Genomic DNA, 14,703 nt, shown 5'->3' with positions numbered 1-14,703 from the left:
CACAGAAACACCGTTTACCTTCCCGCCAGAGCGGTAGCTATTTATCTACTTGCACTTTGACATGCTTTCGAACTGCTAGGTTGGCAGGAGCAGGGACCGAGCAACGGGAGCTTACCCTGTCGTGGGGATTTGAACCACCGACCTTCTGATCAGCAAGTCCTAGGCTCTGTGGTTTAACCCACAGCGCCACCCGCATCCCAATATTTACAGTACCTATCCTTTATTCTAAGTTCCAGCATGTTCTCACTCCTGTCTCAGTGACATCAACGCTGGCTTGGTCATGCACACATAATGGAAACTGGCAGGATCCCCAAGGAAGTGCTCTACAGTGGGTTGCCTGCTGGCACCAGGCCAATTGGCAGATCAAGTCTGTGTCACAAAGATGTCTGCAACCATGACATGAAGCCTGGCAACCTCAACCCTGCCGCGTGGGAATCCCTTGCAGATGATCACAATGCCTGAAGCACGCAGTCAGGTTGTGTATCCACAGCAGTGACCAGAGGAGGAATGACTGCTCCAAGGAGAGCAAAGAGAAGAAACGCCAGGGTGTATCTGTAGCCGCACAACTGGACGCCTTCATCTGCCCCAGCTGCAACAAAACATGTCTCTCCTGCATCAGTCTCTACAGCCACAGCAGGTGCTGCAACTGTCCAACAGCTTGACCTCGCCCCCAAAGGCACACTCTCACAAGACAGATGGATGCCAACCCAGGGTGGGTTACAACATTAAAACACAGTATTAAAAACAGTTTAAATCACAGAAATAAAGTGGGTCCTAAAAATATACGGCTCATCTCAAAAGCCAAGTACAGTGGGTACCTCAGATTAAGTACTTAATTCGTTCCGGAATTCCATTCTTAACCTGAAACTGTTCTTAACCTGAAGCACCACTTTAGCTCTTGCTGCTGCCGCGCGCTGGAGCACGATTTCTGTTCTCATCCTGAAGCAAAGTTCTTAACCCGAGGTACTATTTCTGGGTTAGCGGAGTCTGTAACCTGAAGCGTATGTAACCTGAAGCATCTGTAACCTGAGGTACCATTGTAAAGAGGTGCACCTTCAGCATTCACCAGAAGCTGTATAATGAAGATGCCGGACTCTGTGGGGAGAGTTCCACATGACAAATGGTGTATAGTCTTACCTTGGTTCTCAAATGCCTTGGTACTCGTACGTTTTGGCTTCCAAACTTTGAAAACCCAGAAGTAAGTGCTGTGGTTTTAAAACATTCTTTGGAAGCCAAACGTCCGACGTGACCTCCACAGCTTCCAATTGAGTGCAGGAAGCTCCTGCAGCCATCGGAAGCGGCGCCTTGGTTTTCGAACAGTTCCGGCAGTCGAACCAACTCTCAGAATGGATTAAATTCAACAACCAAGGTACCACGAAAATGCATTAACAAGCTTCCACACCAGTAATGGTTTAGATAGGTTGTTTTAACTAATCAGATTTTCCACAGGAAGGAGAAATTCAGATTAAATGTTGAAAAAGTATCGGCTGGCATTTTGATGAGAAGAATGTTTTGTGTACCTATGATGGGATAGTGAGCTGCTTGTGCGTAAAAGCTTGATCCCTCTGGGGTTTGGCTGGTCATCCAAACCGAGGCACTAACGGAGCCCCCAAAGCATGACTCCGTCAGTCGCTGGTAGAATCTGACAGTGGGCGTCTACGGAATTTACGCCAACATAAAAGCTGTTTGACGGACATGCGCCTTCGTGACTCTCTGCGTGACAGTTTCCGGCGAAGGGTGGGAGTTCCTAATGGGGGTTTTGTTACCTCTTCGCTATTCTCACTAGAAGTATCCCAGAGCCTCCCCTCCGCTGTGACTCCTGCACTCCCCCTGCTGGTTCCTTCCTCTGCTGCAGATTCTCTCCTATTCTCCTGGAGCCTGTCCACCACCTGTCCCTCCGATGGCAGTTCCCTGACATCCACCTCCCCCCCAGGGCCCCCTTCACCCCCTCCCGCCTCCTCTCCCACTGGCGGTGAGGGCGGAAAGCCCCTGAAGGAACTCTCCTCGTCATCCGAGGATTCAAACACTTCTAGCCACGGCGTACCGTCTCTCTCCCCGTCTTCCTCTTCTTCGTCGGAGTCGGCTTCCTCACCCACCCCTGACTCTGGGAACCCTTCAAACTCTCCTTCCTCATCGGTGGTCCCAAAGTGTTCCCTTCTAAATCGTGCTACGGGTTGCGGTTTTCTTGGGAAACGCTGATGAAATGTTTCTATTAAGACCTCGTCATTGACTACCTCTGCTGGTACCCAAGTGTTTTCCGACTCTACTTCCCCCTCCCATTCTACCAGATATTCCACCTGATTCCCCTTCCACCTGGAATCAATGATTCCTGCCACGTTCATGTCGCGCTCTCTCTCTTCTATCACGGGCGTTTGGGTGGCCTCTCTCTCACGCTCCCCCCACTCACGTCCCTCTCGGTACGGCGACAGTAATGACCTGTGAAATACTGGGTGTAATTTCATGTGACTGGGCAGCCTGAGTTTGAATGCTACTGGGTTGACCTGCTGTATGACCTCAAAGGGTCCCAATCTTTTGGGTCTCAATTTCTTACTCCCGCCCTTGAACGGTAGTCCTTGGGTGGATAACCACACCCGGTCTCCCACCCTTATAGTTTCACCTTCCCTCCTATTTCTGTCTGCTTGCTTCTTATATTCTTCCTTGGCTTTCTCTAAGTTAAGTTGAAGCTGACGGTGGATCGCTTCCATCTCTTCAAAAAAATATTCCGCCGCCGGCACGCTCCACCTCTCCCCTCCCTCTCCTGGGAATGCCCGGGGGTGACACCCATAATTTGCCAGAAAGGGACTCATCCCTGTGGACACGTTCTCCGCGTTGTTGTAGGCAAATTCTGCTAGAGGTAACTTATCCACCCAATCATTTTCTCTGTCTTTTACATAACACCTCAGGTATTGTTGTAAAATCCCGTTTGCCCTTTCCGCTTGCCCATTTGTTTCTGGGTGCCGGGCAGTTGAGAAATTGAGTTCTACGTGCAGTAAGCTCATAAGTTTCCTCCAGAACCTGGAAGTAAATTGTTTCCCTCTGTCGCTCAAAACCCTCAAGGGGGCGCCATGCAACCTAAAAATATGTTCTACAAACAACTTGGCGGTTTCCTCCGCTGTGACCGCATGTGAACAAGCTATAAAATGACACATCTTGGTTAATAGATCTACCACCACCATGACAGCTGTTTTGCCTTTGGATTTTGGCAGGTCCGTCATAAAATCTATGGATACTGCCTCCCATGGCCTTTCTGGCGTGGGTAAGGGTTGTAATAGCCCCGCTGGCGCCACCCTCTCTCCTTTCGCTCGCTGGCACCTGTCGCAACCCCTGACATATTCCCGTACGTCCTCCCTCACCTTGGGCCACCAAAACTCCCTGGTAACCAACCACATGGTTTTGTGCTGTCCAAAATGTCCCGCTGTGGGGCTGTCATGCAACTGCTTGAGTACTCTGCCCCTCAGTTCCCCATCGGGTATGTACAGTGCCCCTTTGTAATACAATGCCCCGTTCTTTTCTTCAAACCCCCCTGTGTTCTCCTCTGTCCTCCTGAGCTCTCTGAGTTTCTCTTGGGCGTATTCATCGTTCTCAGTACCCTCTGTCAGTTCCCTCTGCCCCACCAATGCCGCCCCACACACCCAGCGGTCTTCAGGGATTACATGCCTTGCCTCAGGCGCTCCCTCCCCCTCTAAGTACTCAGGTTTCCTGGAAAGAGCGTCCGCCCTCACGTTCTCGGAGCCGGGCACGTAACGAATCTCAAAGTGGAATTTGGAGAACTCCTGGGCCCATCGCACTTGTCTCTGGTTCAGCACTCGGGCTGTTCTCCAGTATTCCAGATTTTTGTGGTCAGTTCGGACTTGAACCTTGTGCTGCGCCCCAATCAGCAAGTGCCGCCATTTCCGGAATGCTTCATGAATGGCGAGCAGTTCTCGGTCGTATACTGTGTAGTTCCTCTCGGATTTGTTCAACTTCCGCGAGAAGAATGCACACGGTCTCCATTCAGACGTATCTTTTCCCGGCTGGAGAAGAACGGCCCCCACCGCTCGGTCTGACGCGTCAGTCTCTACTCTCATTGGTTGTTGTAGATCCACGTGCAAAAGTTGCTCTTCCGACGCAAACGCCTGCTTTAAACGTTCGAACGCCCGCTGCGCTTCTTCCGTCCAAACAAATTTCTTTTTGCTACTAAGACAATCCGTGATGGGCGCTGTTAAATGGGCAAAGTTTTTGATGAACTTCCTATAGAAGTTTCCGAAGCCCAGGAACCTTTGCACGTCCTTCTTGGTCTTTGGTGTTTTCCATTCCAGTACCGCTTGAACCTTGCTGGGATCCATGGCCAATCCCTTGTCAGACAACCGGTACCCCAGGAATTCCACCTCCCTGGTATGAAACTGACACTTCTCCAGTTTCACCCACAGCCGGTTTTCTCGCAGCTTGCTCAGTACCTCTCTTACATCTCGCACATGCTGCTCCTCATTCTCTGAGTACACCAGGACGTCATCTAAGAACGCTACGCAGTTCTTGTAGAGCAGTGGCCCCAGGACGTGATTCATGAATGATTGAAAGCAGGCGGAGCCCGCTTGTAATCCGAAAGGCATAACCCGGTACTCAAAAGCCCCCAAGGGGGTGAACATAGTGGTCTTCCACTCATCCCCCTTTCTCACACGTATCAAGTTATATGCCCCCCTAAGGTCCAGCTTGGTAAAAATTTTCCCTTTTCTCACCCGTGTTAGAATGTCATCAATTCTAGGCATAGGGAAAGTCACTGGTCCTGACACTGCATTTAGGGCCCTGAAATCACATACAAGCCTGGGCCTGCCCGTGTTTTTTTTGTCCACAAAGAACACTGGGCTGCCCCCCACCGCTCGTGACTCTCTGATGAAACCTCGCTTGAGGTTCTTGTCAATGAACTCCCTTAACTCCTGCATCTCACTGTCTGACATTGCATACAGCTTGCCCACTGGCAATTGTGCTCCTGGGAGTAAGTTAATTTGACAGTCAAAGGGTCTGTGCGGGGGCAGTTTATCTGCTTCTTTTTCGCTGAATACGTCAATCAAGTCAGCGTATTGTGGTGGCACCCTCCCCTTGTCCATCACTTCCATCCCTGCTAGAGTGGCCCTGGCCCCTGCCTGAGCCTCTCCCTCCTTGCAGTGTTCTAGGCAATGTGCTGATCCAAAGGAAACCACTCTCTGATGCCAGCCTACTAGCGGATCGTGTAGTGCCAGCCAGCTCATTCCCAAGATAATAGGAGCTCCTCCCAAGGTGGCTACGTTAAACGCTATCAGTTCTGTGTGTCTTGCCACCCTCATTATCATTGGTACAGTTTGTTGGTTCACTTCTCCTCCCAACAGCTCCCTCCCATCAATCGTGGTAACCTGCAAAGGCTTACTTAATGGGATAGTCTGTATCTGGTGTTCAGCTGCAAACTCCTTACTCATGAAATTACATGAGCTACCTGAATCCAATAGCGCTTTTATCTTCAGTGGGTGTCCGTTTGCCAGTTCCAGCAACACCTCTATCACAAGCGCTGGTCTTGGAGGTTCCGGCGTGGGCACATTCACTACTCCCTGGCCTGGCTGCTGTGCCCTGATGTTGGCAACCAGGCGTTGGCTTTTACTTGCTCCGTGATTTCTTCTTCCTCCTTCCCCCCAACAGTTCCCGCCATCCCTTGCCATTCCTTCCTTTGCGGACAGACTCTGGCAAAGTGACCTGGCTGTTGGCAGAGATAGCATCTCTTGCCGCTCTTTCCCTCCTTCTTCCGCCCTTCACTGGTGTTTGAAACTGCGCGCGCGCGCTGTTCCAAGTTCCATCGGCTCTGCTGGCGGGAAAGGCTGCTCCGGAATCTCTGGAATGCGGAAGTCCTTCCAACGTTCCCCCTTTCCTTCCCGCTTTTCCATAGCTCTAGCCTCCTGGCGTGCTCCTATGGACAGCGCTGATTTAGTCAGCTGATCCATAGACTCCGCCCTAGGCGCCCGGGAAAGTTCATCTTTCACTGCCGGAGAGAGACCTTCTTCAAACAGCATTTGAATAGGTTCACTAGCAAGGTCCCACCCTAGTCTATGAATCAGCATGGTGAACTCAGTCCAGTACTCACGTACAGATCGGCTCCCCTGTTTACACGCCATTAACTGTCTGCGCACCACCCCCTGCTTGATCTCGCTGGAAAACATCAAGTCCATGGCGCGAAAAACTTCATAGTGTCCTTTAAGATTTCATTATTGGCTGCCATCAGGGGCCGAACCCAGTCCTTCGCCCCTCCCTCTAGATGGCCAATCACGTACGCCACTCTAGAGTTCTCATCGGGGAAGTCATCAAACAGTAGATTGAGAGCATATTGCATCTCTGTCCTAAAGGCTTGATAGTTCCTGGGATCCCCCCCAAATTTCTGCACCAATCCAGGCACCCGTCTGGCAAGTGGGGTGGTTTTCCCTTTATCCGCATCTTGAGCCCTCCTCTCCTCGAGCCTCGCCGTTTGCAGTGCCAGCTGGACCTCCAACGCCCTGTACCTTTCTTCCAGGCTTGGACCTGCTCCAGCTCCTCCGGTTCCGGCTGGTTCGCTCATGATGCCCTCTGCTTGCACAAGCTGCTTTCAAAGACTGTCAGATTGCTATGATGGGATAGTGAGCTGCTTGTGCGTAAAAGCTTGATCCCTCTGGGGTTTGGCTGGTCATCCAAACCGAGGCACTAACGGAGCCCCCAAAGCATGACTCCGTCAGTCGCTGGTAGAATCTGACAGTGGGCGTCTACGGAATTTACGCCAACATAAAAGCTGTTTGACGGACATGCGCCTTCGTGACTCTCTGCGTGACAGTTTCCGGCGAAGGGTGGGAGTTCCTAATGGGGGTTTTGTTACCTCTTCGCTATTCTCACTAGAAGTATCCCAGAGCCTCCCCTCCGCTGTGACTCCTGCACTCCCCCTGCTGGTTCCTTCCTCTGCTGCAGATTCTCTCCTATTCTCCTGGAGCCTGTCCACCACCTGTCCCTCCGATGGCAGTTCCCTGACAGTACCCATCCCCAAACTTGCATGCACAATCTGCACCGATTCCACAGGAAACTCCCACCTGGAAGCACTCTCTGAATGTGTGTTTCTCAAAGGCACAAATGAAATCAGTGGGGACTTAAGCTTAGCATCGGGATATAGTACACTATTACCCAGCTGATTGTAGGAAGAGGAAGAGGCAACAAGTCTTCAAATTCACTATTAAGAATGGCTGGAAAGATTCCCCTTGTAACCTGGCGCACTTATTCCATTAGACTGTAATTACATAACCATAATTGGACAGCTTTGTGTTTGCTTTAAATCATTTTTATTACAGCAGTAAAAGTTCTTTTGTTTTCTGAAATGTGACATAGAAGGTAATTTTCTTTTTCAACCTGTATTCTCGCCCCTTTTTTTTCTTTGTCTGTTTTCGTAACTCATAATAGATGTACATTTTGTGACATTGTTGAGATAATCCACAGCACCTTTATAGGGATGAGATGAGCAGGAAGTTACAGTAAATGCTGTAAAAGTTTCCACTCCATGCTGCGTGGCTTAAACTTTAGAAAAATAGGGAGGTATTCTGGGCTTTGGGAGGAACCACTTTATAATTTTAGAACCGAAAAGGGGAAGGTGGAAATGTCATACGCCTCAGAACCCAAACCTCAGGGCATGTGCACTAAAGATTTAATTGAATGCTTAGAACATGGAATAACTTTATCTCAAGCTTCTAATTTGTTGAAAGGACAGCTTTGAAAATGTGCAGCAGATGTTAATAAATTGATAGGTTGGAGTTATCATTAATCTTGAAAACTAAAGCAACAGAGTTATGAAAAGAGCCTTAAATGAGGTTGCTGGACAACAGTTTATTTATGATCTGTATACAGTACGGTGCTTCTTATTGCCATGCAACATATTACAAAAGCCAGCGGGCCTCTCTTCTGAAATTATTACTGTGTGCATTGCAGTTTTCATGGCAAGGCACCAGCCCTTAAATGTCAAGCGATGGTTCTGAGTGATTATGTCTTTAGAGAAAGCTCAGGGCCTCTCTATGAAGCACTAAAGGAGGGGAAACCAAATGGAAGTTACACACCAACTCCCACCAACCCCAGCCAGCGTGACCAATGTTCAAGGGTGCTAGGGGTTGTAGTCCAACAATATCTGTAGGGCCACAAGTCCCTCACCTCCTGCACTAGAAAAAAATATATTGGCAACAGAGAATCTGCTTTGCACACACAAAAGTAGGATTGCCATATTGCCTATTGCCCAAAAATCAACACCTCTGATATGGGCTGCCAAACGACCAGGTTTTCCTGGACATTTTAGCCACTTTTCGAAAATTCCACCCAGAGGTCATTCTTGACGGATGAATCTTGGCTATGTCCAGGAAATTCCAGATGTATGGCAGCCCTACGGAAAAGGTTCCCAGGTTCATTCCCCAACATCTCCAGGTAGAGGTGGGAAGGATTCCTGGCTGAAACTCTGCAGAGAAGCTGTAAGTTAGATGAGTCCCACAATACTGAGATGAGAATACATGATCTGACTCAATATACGGCAGCTTGCTATGCGACTAGTTTACAACTAATATGCTCCCATCGATGTTTAGAGGCCCAAATGGGACGAGACAATTGGAGGTCTGTGACTGGATTTCCCATAGGTTTTCATTGCAGCGGCTACAAGGGTCCCAGTTTGGACTGGTGTCACTGTGCAAGGTGAGAAAGGCTTTAGAGCCCGCCCGCCCCAATCTTTTTTTCTTATAAAAAATCCCCTCCCAAAGCTGCTGTTTGCCAAGCTGAGCAAAACATACTGCACTCCCCCTGCCATCCAGTGCTGCTGCTGTAATTTGAACCAGGGAGGGGTGTTTTTTGACTGTTTAAAAAATAAAATCGGTTGACTTACAGGTTTTTTTTTTATTATAAAAGATTAGCAGAGTAAAAACAGCTCGGAAGCTGGAGCTAACCTACTACTCATCGGCTATCTTGTTCACACATTGCTAGCACTGCTATAAAGGTATAATAAAATACACTGGAGTCCCATTGCTGAAGAAACAAATGTTCTGCATTGTGACAGGTAGTGTCATGGCTGCCTCATTCAGAAGGAGGGTCAAGAGAGAAAAGAGAGAGAGCAGAAGGCAGGGGCAAAGCTTAAGTGTTTAGTGGGAAACCACAAAGTCTATTTTCCCAATGTCTCAACTCTGCCCTCTGCTGACTGGAGGCATGCATGGCCGCTTATACCCAACATTTTTGGCTGTGGAAAAAAGGAGGATCTTTGATCATCTGGTTTGGTTTATCAGTAGAAGCTGCTCAGCATGAATCACATGAATATGTTAACAACCTCCACCATCATTCCAATTGCTGGGCAGCCTAGACCTGGATTAAAGTTACTTGTACAAAAAGTTGTCAGTTGTAGGGATGTTAAGCATCCTAGCATGTATGGTGACATCATTTTTAAAGAGATGGTCTTGAGATTTTTTTAGAGGTAATCTAATAACAAAGAGCTATTAGACCATTGTGAAGACTGTGGGGTGTGGAATTAGCAAGGAGTGCCTGTTTTGCCTTATATGTAGGGCCTTTGAAGAACAGTATATTGTTAATTCAAGATTTTAGGTTAAACAGAGTTGCAAATCTGGATATGGCAAAAAGGAAGTGTAAAATGAGTGCAGTATGGGCTTTAAAATTAGACCAGGAGGAGACAAGTGTATAGTGTTGCATAACTTTCAGTCTGTTGCAGCAATAACAGCAGTCTTTGATTAGGATGCTGAAGTATGTTTAGTAGTAATAGAACTTTTCCTTGTTTGCTGTTTTCCTTGTTTGCTCTCCTTCATTACACCCAGAAGGAAAAACCCAAAGGACTGACTGCGTTTTGGTGGTACTGTACTCCTTTTGGGGCCAACATGAGAGCAGCAACTGACTGCCAACAGTGGCTTCCTCATAAATAGGGTCTCCCCTTGGAAATCACCCGCAGGTGGGCCAGTGTTTTTACTCTTCAGGGCTAGCTGGCCCAACATTTTTCAGTGCAGTCCTATATACATCTACTGAGAAGTAAGTGTGTATAGGTAAGTGTCTCAGGTTTGCATAGGGTTGCAGCCTTAGTAGACTGTCTAGTAGTAGTTAGGATTTAGAGGTGATACGAGGAGAAACAGGTGACTCCCAAACCATGTGGTTTCCTGAGCCAGTGCTGACTTGATCCTCAAAGTGATATGGGCAGCAAATTAATTACTTCAGGAGCTAAATCTCAATATGTTGATGTCAGGCAAACACTCAATTTAATTTCCTACCCAGGATTAGAAGTCGAGCAGGGAGATTTAGAAAATACTTCAAAGAAATTGGATTGAGACGAACGAAGGATGACTGTCCACTGCTAAAAGTTCATGTACATTTGATGAACACCTCTCCAAGTCACAGCACAACTGACATCCCATACGTTCCACGTTATCCAGGGACTGTCATGGCTAGGGAATTTGGCTCAAAGCAAGCGAGGGCAGGGGGAATACTTTAATTTCAACAACAACATTTTGCTAAGCACAACTTTTTCAAGTTGCATACAGGTTTGCTTGTATCCTTCAGGAAAAAAAATATATTCTGATTATTTTGTTCTTTTCAAAATACTTCTGTTTATAACTCAGTCCTCACTTTTGAATCCCATTTGGTCAATAGAACTTGCATTACCTGGAAAGGGGAAAGCAAAGGGACATCATTCCAGCACTACAATTAATTGTCATATGATTCAAACCAATGGTTCAAACCTAGTTCAACATTGATCTGACCATCCATGGTAATGAACCAGCAAACTAGAACATGACAGCTCATGCCATCAGTTTCTGAAGACCACAAATGGCCTGTGATTGGTGTGTCATTTCATAACATTGCTTTTTCCAACCTTGATGTTTAGTTTTAGCATTTTTAATAGTCAGCCGCCTTTGAATGCCAGGACAGTCAATTTTGTGGACTTCTCATTCAGTAAAGAAACAACAACAAACCACACACATGATTTGGGCTGTGTGGGTAGAAAAATGCCAAGAAAATAAGAGGCTTGCCCCTTTAAACTCACCATCTACATTTGCTTTTGCATATAGTTCTCATGGGATACCAAACACCCACACCCACATTGCATTTACCAGTAGTATGTTCTGCAATAAACAAATTCCATTCACCAGTGGAATTCCCCTTGATTCTATTGGAAAGGAACCACCAAGTATAAAGATGATTTGTCCTTCTATGGTTTGTTAAAATGTCCATAGACAAGTCATTGCCTTCCTTTTTTACATTTCGATAAGAACCCCAGTGTAAGGGGTTTTGAGTCAAGAAGCTCATATGAAGAGTGCTTTGCAATGGAGGAAAATAAGATCCTATAAGATCCTAAGGAAGAGCTTGCTAGAAAGAAATTATAAATTTTATGTTTGTACTTGAAGGAGATGTGGAGAACTTATCAATGGGGCTTACATCTAGGGCTTTTTTCAGCCAGAACTTGCCAGACCTCTCAGGTGGGCACCATGGCCATTATAAGAGAACAAAGGAGGTATTCGTGGTGAGTTCCAGACCTCTTTTTATTTTTTAAAGAAAAATTGTATTCTAGAAAAGTAGAATACATAATACAATATATTATATTGTACTATAATATAAAAAATTTTAAGAGGAAGGACATCCCCAAAGGACACATTTCCAGTCAATTTTCCCACATTTTTGTAGGCAGCACTACTAACATCTCCAAATGTCTTCATCGTGCTGCCAACCAGATCGACAAAGTACAGCTATAGAGTAGGTTCCAGCGCTTACACCCATAACCAGAGAACAGCACTCACTGTTAAAACCAGTCCTTTAAAGGACGGCTACAAAATGCTGCCTGAAGATGAATAGCTGGACAAGGAGAAGGAAAGTTGGAGTCGGTTTAGGGGTTTGACTTTATGGGAGTGTTATTTGAGGGGGTGGGGCGGAATTGTACAGCTCCTGCCAATTGCATGACATTTTCTCCTTTTCATTATTCTTAATGAACAAGATCCTCCCACATCTACTAGGATCCAAAGCTGAGCTGGATCTGCTGATCAAGAGCAAGCAAGCAAGGGAGGGAATCATGCACAGTGAACAAAGTATCTCAGAAGGGCAGTATGATCCTGGACAGACTCACTGGGGAGGGAGAACAATGTGTACCCTTCTCTTTCCAAACCTTTAATGGAAAGGGTTTTTTTTTTGCTAGAGAGGGGCCATCGTTAGAAATGGCATGGAAGGTAGGCAGAACGTACTGAATGCCTTGCAAATGCTGCTGTTAACAAGAAAGTAGCTTATATCTGAAACTGGTTTTAATATGTGTTTTTTAATCAATGGTTTTACTGTTAAATAGCTTCAGGAACTCATCCATTAATGAAATGAAATGAAATAAATAAGAACAGAGGGCTGCTCCTGAAAAACGTGGCTTCATTTCTCCTCCCTTAGCTTTGTCTGGCGTACTCTGGTCCATGGGGTCACGAAGAGTCGGACACGACTAAACAACAACAACAAGCTTTGCTTCCTTCTGTTTTAGGAATCTGACATTTCCACAGAAAAAGCTGCATGCCCTTAATAAAGCTTCTTAATAAAGCCAGAGTTACAAACAGATGCAAAACTGCTGATCCAAACTTGGTTCAGTGCATGTCTTGCAGTTTCACTTGACCATTTTTTTTTTTGTGTGTGTAAATATTTTTATTTCAGCTTTCAGTAGGTATAATGCAAGAAAAATGGTCATAACCAAGCAATAAAATCAGGAAAGAGAAAACAAAACCCGTATCTGTAAAATGAGTACATTTGTTTGTGATGATTTCACTTGACTTTTGAAGCCCATGTTAGCATACAGAATTTGGCCAGGACTAACCACAGTATATGACTTTGCAGACTTCAGAAGGGTGCACGAATGAGTTCAGGTTCTGTATGTTCCATCAAAAATGGCAGCTGTAGCTATGAAAGAGGTTCCGCCCCTCCATTTCCTATTTGTGGTGATCCTTATGATTAACAAAGAGTGACAGTAAGGAATAGAATTTGCTTCCTGACCAGCACATGGTTACCATAAAATGATTATCTACTCTGGAAGTTTTGAAAAGGAAATCGGTAGGCAAAACATAACATAATAAAATTAAATTGAGCAGAACCAATTATAACAACACATGGGGCGAAACAAAGCAGGTTCTTTCCCTCCATTAAAAAAAAAAAAAAACATTGAAAAACACACGCACTGATACTAAAGGGAGATGGGAAGGATTTCTCTCGGGGTTCTCTGTGCTTTGTACTTTGTACCTAAGAAAGGTTGCTCTCAATTACTATCTGCAGCAAATTCCTGTGCTAATCCTGTGCTAATCTCACTTCTGCAAATATTGGCCAGACGGTTAGCACAAAGCAAGTGACTAATTGCTAAAATTGGCTGGCGGGTCAAGAGTCCGTCTCTTGGCTTGCAGAAATATTTTAGCTGCTGTTTGCAGATTTAACCAGGCCTGCCAAAGAGGCCCCCTTCCTGTGCTTATGCTTACTAATGCAAAAATAAGAAAAGACACATACAAGCAAGAGGGGAGGGGGGAGTGCTTAACTAGCAGAAAGACACGTATGAGGAAGTGCTTAGCCGGCAGAAAGATGTGTTAAGCAAGCAATAATAAGTTGAACATTTGCCAGCTGATGGGGAAAGTCTGTAAAGGGTATGGGAGGGGGGAGAGTGTTCAGAAAAGTATAAGAAAGTCTGCTGAAGTGTCTTGAGACACAACCAGTTCTTAGGAGCTATCCTGCTGGTTGTCTCTGTGCACAGATTTCAATAAACTTTTTCTCCAAAGAAGATTTTGCTTTCCTGGTACTTTTGTTCCCTCCAAGGTCCGGGGATGGCGAGGCTGATGGATCCCTAGGTAAATAAGGCTTCATTTCTTTGGGGGCTCGTCCGGGATAAGCCCCCTCCCCAATACGGACCGGAGGGCCAGGCTCAACCAAGGTGAACAGCTCGGCAGCGTTTTGCAGGCTCCCGTGCGCACCCCGCCTGTTTCGTGGGGGGGAGCCAGCCACACTGTTCTGGAGTGGAGACATCTTGTTGAGGGAGGAAAAGAGGACGGCGCCAAAAGGGGACAGGTCCGCAGCGGAACAGGTAAGCCCGACGGAAAGGGCAGCCCGACGGAAAAGGGCAGGAGGCCTGATCAGCCTCACCTGGCTGTGGCAGTACAGTGCCAGCCAGGAACAAGGGGATTGGTTGTGCAGTAGAGTGCCAGCCACCAGGAACAAGGGGATTGGTTGTGCAGTAGAGTGCCAGCCACCAGGAATAAGGGGACTGGTTGTGCAGGAGAGTGCCACCAGCATAAATTTGGAACAGAGGAAGGAGGGGAAATTATATTGATGTGATTTGTATGTTGTGTGTGTTGCATGTCAGATACTCCAGTGATTGAATTGTCGAGTGTGGGTCGGGGTTTAGCATTCCCCTTGGCCGAGCGGTTGCAGGATTGTGCATTTTCTGCCAGGGCGACCTCGCGCAGATCACAATCTGTAGTGTGTAAGCTGTGAGAGAATTTTTACTGTGAATAGGAGCGGAGTTTCTGGAAGAAATGGGTTCTGGCCAAAGTAAAAGCACCCCTTTGGAAGGCTTTTTGGGGATCCAAGCTGATGAGGGGAGGATGAGGACATTGTGAATTAGATTGGCCCACCCAAAAGAATAAATTGGCCGTCCACTAGGACCCTTGATTTGCAATTCATTAATCTATTATATCAGAACATTTTGAATGTCCGTTCTGATCAAAT

The sequence above is a fragment of the Podarcis gaigeae genome (genome assembly GCF_964106915.1).
Source record: "Podarcis gaigeae genome assembly, chromosome: 3".
Classification (NCBI taxonomy): Eukaryota; Metazoa; Chordata; class Lepidosauria; order Squamata; family Lacertidae; genus Podarcis; species Podarcis gaigeae.
This window is presented reverse-complemented; position numbering follows the sequence as displayed.